Source organism: Trichechus manatus, unplaced genomic scaffold (genome assembly GCF_000243295.1).
Source record: "Trichechus manatus latirostris isolate Lorelei unplaced genomic scaffold, TriManLat1.0 scaffold00043, whole genome shotgun sequence".
NCBI classification, from domain to species: Eukaryota; Metazoa; Chordata; class Mammalia; order Sirenia; family Trichechidae; genus Trichechus; species Trichechus manatus.
In genome coordinates this window covers 11,029,983-11,037,087 of record NW_004443979.1, presented here as the reverse complement: position 1 = coordinate 11,037,087, position 7,105 = coordinate 11,029,983, and positions in this window count along the sequence as shown.

Here is a 7,105-nt window from a genome sequence, read left to right as displayed (position 1 = left end):
AAAAGGAAATAGTATGGCATTTACAAATTCCTGCTTGAGAAGGGTTAATAATGTGCTGAGTTTTACAATACATGGTATGAGATAAAATTATTTCCCCCTGAACTATCTGATTTGGGGCAAAATATTTAACCTCTTTGGTCTCAGTTTCTCATTTGGTAATGTGGAAGGGCAGAACCACTAACCTTTAAGCTATGCAGAGTAATAGACTGGAGTTCTATAATATGTTCCAGAATTAGAAGCTACTAGTTAAACATAAAGAGTCCCTGGGTGGTGCAAATGGTTAATGCTCTTGGCTGCTAACCAAAAGGTTGAGTCCACCCAGAGGTATCTCAGAAGAAAGACCTGACGATCTAATTCGAAAAACTGAGCTATTGAAAAAAACAAGAATCTGCTGAGGACAACAGAAAGGATAAAGTCAAAATTCCATTTCAGAGACATGGGAGGAATTGAACTACGAGGCTGCTTGTTAATCACTATCTAGTCACAGGAGACAGAATTCTGGATTCTTTTATCACACTATCCACTGCCTAGAGCACCAGGCTGTTTTGTTGAACATACTTTGATTATTCCTCTAAACTCACTCAAGCAGACATGATAAAGGATGACTCTAAAAGTACCATGACTGCATTTGTCAAGAAAGAAATGGGTTAATGTCAGGAAGCCTTTGATTCTTTTGAATTCCGGTATCTAAATGGCTATTGTTCCTCTAAGCATAGAATTTTCTAGAAGACAAAACACATACTAAAGCTCTAAAAAGAAAATATCCATTAGAGATACAAAGAGACTGGGGCTCCACTAATGTAATATGAAAATTCAACTTGCAAGTAAGATGCCAGAGTTGGATTGATTGCTGTGTACAACAGTGACATGAATATAAAGACTCCCTAAGGTTAAATTGGGATCCTGCATTGAAATTCTAATTAGAAATATGAGTGCCCCAACTCTGTGAAAGTACGTGTCTTTAATTATTCTCCTTTTTCACCTTATCTCTTCCATTATTTTATACCCTTTCCCTCCTCCTTTCTTGCTGTTTTCAAGCAACCCATGCTTCTCACTTAATCTAAGTATAGGGCCTCTCTTTAAGTTGGCATTACTTGACAAGCAGTATTTAATTATTATTTTTCATGTCTGAAGAGGGCTAATATTAACTCTCCATGGGCCTGAAGGCAACCTCGTGTCCCTTGTTTCTGGTGGCACTTCTGTGCCTTCATTTCTTTAGTCAGACAGACATGCCACATATTCTTTATCTTACTGTTATGTACCTATATTCATGCTAATTGAGACTGCTGGATGCCTCACTTGTCTTCTACCATTGCATTTGTAAAATTGGCACTTTGGACAACTGAAGATTAAGTCATCTTTACATGACCCAAGAGGTATGGGGGGAAAAAAACCATAACCTTGAAGACTATTGAACTTGGAGGCTCCAAAGTAGCCTTGAAGACTATTAACCCAGAGGCTCCTGAAGGCAAGGTACACGCCTTGTGAGACTGCAATCCTCAGCTGGCACCCAGCACCTGGTATTGCTCCAGATTTGATGAACTAATAACCAATATCTAAAGGGACCTGCAAACCATATGCTTATGCATTGGTGCTCTTGATTAAGAGTGAGGACCTCACATATTACAATAATCAAGACGATCTGGCTTTTCCCTAAATTCATCAATCACATCAGAAATCTAGCTAGTCTGCCAGCATAATGGTCAACTTTCTGAATCAAAGATGGAGAAGTCCTTGCTGATAGTAAGTATGAAATAATCTGCTTTTCAAGAGGAGACATTTTATTCTGTCTTCTTTATCACTCTGTGTTGAGCTTGAACAAGAGATTTCTTCAGGAGATTTTCTGACTCAGAAACTAAAAGGCAAAGAAGCTCATGGTCTGCAACATGAGCCTTCTCCCAAACAGTTCTTGAGTTACAATGGGATCTGAATTGCCAGGTAGAAGGAGCAAGGGAAAGTTATCACAGTCAGTCAGAAGTCAAATTATAAAAGACGCTTAAGTGGGAAAGAGTGAAAGATTAAAACATAAAGGAACAAGCGGATACTCTAGGTCCTAAGGTGCTGAGCCCAGGAAATCAGGTAAGGCAGGTCAAAAACTAGACTTAGGTTCAGATGTTGGATTTTCCTTTGTTCCCAGTGTCTCAAAGTCCTAGGTGGCACTTAGAAGTGGCATGGCATGTGGAAAGGGCAGAGGATCTGGAGTCAAAGAGCCCTGAATTCCAGTCCTAACTCCATTGTTTACTAACTGCATGACCTTAAGCAGAACATATTTGAAAGTTATTATAATTAAGATCTTTCTTATAGGATTATTATGAGAATTAAATGAGATAATACACATGAAGGCACTTGGGAGATTTTTAATTGCTTTATAAATTTTTATTACCATTAACTTGAGACACATATTTCCTCAGAAGTAGTGGAAAATGAGAGTTCGACTGGTACTGTGGTTCAGCCACATATGGATTGAATAGGTTTTTATTTTTTTTTTGCTAGTTAGTTTTGCCATCTGTGAAACATTCAAAAACAAACAACAAACTTTGGAAAACAAGCCATTCAAAAACCAGGAACTGCCCACATATGCATTCTGATTAAAAGTCTTCAACCTATTAACACCCATATGGACTAGAAACTTGGAAGTGTTCCTATGTTGAACGTTCTTATTAGTCATCATATAAATAAACCACATACTCAATTTATCTCTGCCAGGCTCCACAAATGCTAACTTGAGTGTTAACAGCATCAATGACAATAATAACTGTGATTTTTTTTTTTTTTTATATCTATGGTTCTCAAAGTGTGGTCTCCAGCAGCATCAACATCACCTGGAAACTGTCAGAACTGTAAATTCTTAAGCCCGACCCTAGACCTACTGAGTCAGAAACTCTGATTATAGAGCCCAGCAATCTGTGTTTCAACAGGCCCTCCAAGTGATTCTGATATTCCATGGAAATTTGAGAACCACTACATTAGCTGAGAACAGAAGTACCAACACAAGCACAGTGCCTTTATTTGAAGATCATTGAGGGACCTAACTAGTTTTAATGGAGTACTGGTGGCACAGTGGTTAAGAGTTCCAACTGCTAACCAAAAGGTTGGCAGTTTGAATCCACCAGCTGCTCCTTGGAAACCCTATGGAGCAGGTCTACTGTCCCATAGGGTCCCTATGAGTAGGAATCAACTCGACGGCAACGGGTTTGGTTTGGGTTGGTTTAACTAGTTTTAACATGTTTTAATATGGCTGAAGTTCAATAAAATATCTGCAATTAAAAATCACAACTAGTAAATGCATGACCAAAACAATGTAACTCTTTAATTTGTATTACAGACTTGCTGTTTAAGGAAGTTGATTTTTCCATCCTTAGTCTGAACTGAATGAACATCTTGTTCAAGCCTAATTTCCTGTAATTCAAACATTCTTATGAAGTTTGAGCATATTTTTATTTACTAACGACTCTAATCAAGGTAGAAGCTCTTACAATTAGTCTTGGTGATAGAAATGTAAATTAAACCCAGTTCATTAATTTTAGCAATATGCTTCCATGTTTGGCCTTTAATAATATTTAAGTCTACCTATTATGTTAATGCTTTGCCTTACAAAGTTTACAATATACTTTTAAAATATAGATATATTATAGATATATATATACAATATAATATAGTAGGGCAAACAAAAGAGATTTTCATGAAAAATAGCTTTTTTTCCTATAAAATTATTAAAAGGAAAATATCATTTGAATAATGATTGGAGGTAAAATATGTCAATTTTTTTCCTCTAATTCATTTTAATAAAGTCAGCAACACAAGTATCAAAAAGAGTATAAAAATCTCCTAAGAAGCAATCAGACATTTTTCTTTCATAAATAGCATAATTTCTAACGATTATGTTAAAAAGAAGTTTTATTGCACACATTACATCAGTGTTTACTTTGCATCATGTCTTGGCCTGAGGGTAAGAGCACCTCGGTGGAAGGACCCAGAGCTCTCTGCTCTAGAATTTTACCAGCCTCTATTACATTTCTGGGTTCCTGGAAATGCCCTGTGTGGTGCAAACAGTTAAAATGCTCAGCTGCTAACTGAAAGTTTGGAGGTTCGAATTCATCCAGAGGCTCCTGGGAAGAAAATCCTGACTATCTACTTCTGAAAAATTAGCCACTGAAAATCCTATGGAGCACAGTTCTACTCTGACACATAAGGGGTCACCATGAGTTGGAATCGACTCCACAACAACTGGTTTGGTTTCATTGGATTTCTCTGAAGCTTCCTCATTAGTAATCATCAATACTAAATGCAATCTTCCTACCACAAACCATAGTTTGTACAGTCAAAAATAAAAGCATACCAGAGCAATCACTCCTTTAACTTACTCTCACCACTTCCTTGTGACATCTGGAACCAGCTTCTCCTAAGCGACCAGAAGCGTCCACTCAGGGGCCCCAGCCACACCCTCCAGCCTGACCATCATTCTTTCTCCAGCTAAACTGCAGTGGAAATTTCTAGCCTGTCCCTTGTTCTTCCTTATTTAAAATATTGCACCACAAAGCTTGGCACGACACTTCTTCCTTAAGAGAAAGTTCTAGGTTTTTTTTTTTTTTTTTAATTTTCAAATGAAAACTGAAAACCACAGAATAGTAGTTCTAGCCTTAGGGAGCCTACTGATGAGAAAAGGAAGATCCAGGATTTAACATGTAAATCTAGGAATTATGGGATTGAGAAAAAGGGAGTGAGCTGCTAAATTTATGAGAACACCATATATCATGAATCAATCATGTAGATATAAAACTTAACATATCTAAATATTTTTAAATAACCCTTTAAAATAGCATTTTATAATTACAGTGACACCCTCTGGTGTGTGAATTATGGTGTATTCACTTTTAGTTGCATTGACTGCACTCAGCTTTTAGCCATGTGCCTAGCAACACACTGGGTATGAATTAATGTGCAATAATTCATGCCCTGTTGTGCCTTATTAAATATAGCATTGATTCAATTTTAGAACTGCAACATAATGACTCAAATATTTTTCAGAATGCCAAGTGCCCCATACGATTTTCATTTGAGAGCCTGTTTTCACATTTGCAACCCTCACTTAAAATAGTAATACTTTCCTACTGCAAAGCAAAAAAAAAAAAAAAAAGCAATTCCCCACCAAAAATTAAATCAAATGCCAAGGGGCATTACCTCCTGAATGATCCCATTTCCCTCAAAATATCTGGGTCTCTGACAATGTGTTCAAATGTGGGGAAAAGGATTTTTTTTTTTCAGGCCATTTGTAAAAAAAAAGATTTTTAAAAAAACTTTCAATTTCCTTGTTCTCCACTATTCTGTGATTCAAAACAAAATAATAATACGCCACTTTTAGAGAGGAAAGTGCCTGGCAGCAACTCAGGAGAGCTCTGGTTTAGTTCTGATTCTGCTTGTGTCCTCCCAAAAAGGTTTAATGAAGTCCTAACCCCTGTTACTATAAATGTGACCCTGTTTGGAAATAGTATCTTTGAAGGTTAACGTGAGGTCATACTGGAGTGATGTGAGTCCTAATCCTACATGGCTTGTGTCCTTATAAAGGAGAACCAATACAGAATCAGACAGGACAACAACGTGATTGTGGAGGCAGATCCAAGCCAAGGAATGTCAAGGATTGCTGGGAGCTACCAGAAGCTAGGAGAGAGGCATGGAGTTTTCTCTCTCTGAGTTTTCAGAAGGAATCAACCAGCCAATACCCTGATTTGGACTTCTAGCCTCCAGAACTATGAGACAATAAATTTCTGTTAAGACTACCCACTTTGTGGTATTTTGTTACAGCAGCCCTAAGAAACTGAGACACCTCTAAAGTCACCAATAATCCACTTAATCACTTTGTGCCTCAGTTTCCTCACCTGTAAGACAGATTTAATACTATCTCTTTTCCTGTTTCAAGGGTTGTTGTGAAGATGCTATATACATACAAATAAGTACAGGTAATGTGCCTAGTACCATACTAGGTACACTTTTATCTATTCAAAGAGCTTTCATATCTACTATCTCCTTGTAAACTCCCTGTGGATGGCTAGGTACTATTACTCACATTTGATCCCGAGATGTTCTTACTCTCAGTAGAAAGGATGGTCTCTCTAAAAAATACACACGAAGCTGAGAAAAACCTAACCTGACTAAATCATTGTGGTTAAGGTTGTGTGTGAACTTGGCTGGGCCATGATTCTCAGTGTTTGGCAGCTATGTAATGAAGTAGTTTGGCAGTAATGCAATGATACAATTTGACAGTTATGTAATGATGTAGTCATCCTCCATGATGTGATCTGTTGTGATCAGCCAATCAGCTGTAATGGGAGTTTCCTCAGGGGTGTGGCCTGCATCCTATATATATACATATATATATATATATGGAAGTTCTGGCAAAGCTCACTTGCTTGGTCCAGATTCTGCATCCAGCTCATCATCATCTGACCTCTGGTTCTTGGGACTTGAGCCAGCTGCCTGTCATGCCGCCTGCTGATCTTGGGATTCATTGGCCTCCGCAGCCTGTGAGCCAGAAGCCTGCAGTTTGGCCTGCCAGTCTTGCATTTGTCAGCCCCTGCAGCTACATAAGTCAGAAGAAGCCTCCAGCCTGACGTCTGACCCATGGACTTGGGACATGTCAACCTCTACAATAGCATGAGCCATTTCCTTGAGATAAATCTCTCTCTCTCACCCAGCCTAAGACAATCATGGTTTACAATGTCACAGTTAGAATACTCTCCCATCCTTTTAACAGAGAAGAAACAGAAGCAAACTGACAAACCTTACTTAGTAGCAAAGTTAAGGCCCAAACCCCAATCATAGGTCTTTCAGCAAGATCAGAGACTCCCTTAATATTGAAAAGGTATAATTCAATATTAAGATGTAATTCATGCTTGAGCCAATGGGAAGTCTCTCACCAGAACCTCGTATAGCATTTAAAAAACAAAACAAAACAGCTGCCATGGAATTGGTTCCAACTCATGGTGACCCCATGTGTGTCAGAGTAGAACTGTGCTCCATAGGGTTTTCAGTGGCTGATTTTTCAGAAATAGATCACTAGGGTTTTCTCCCGAAGCACCTCTGGGTGGACTTGAACCACCAGCCTTTC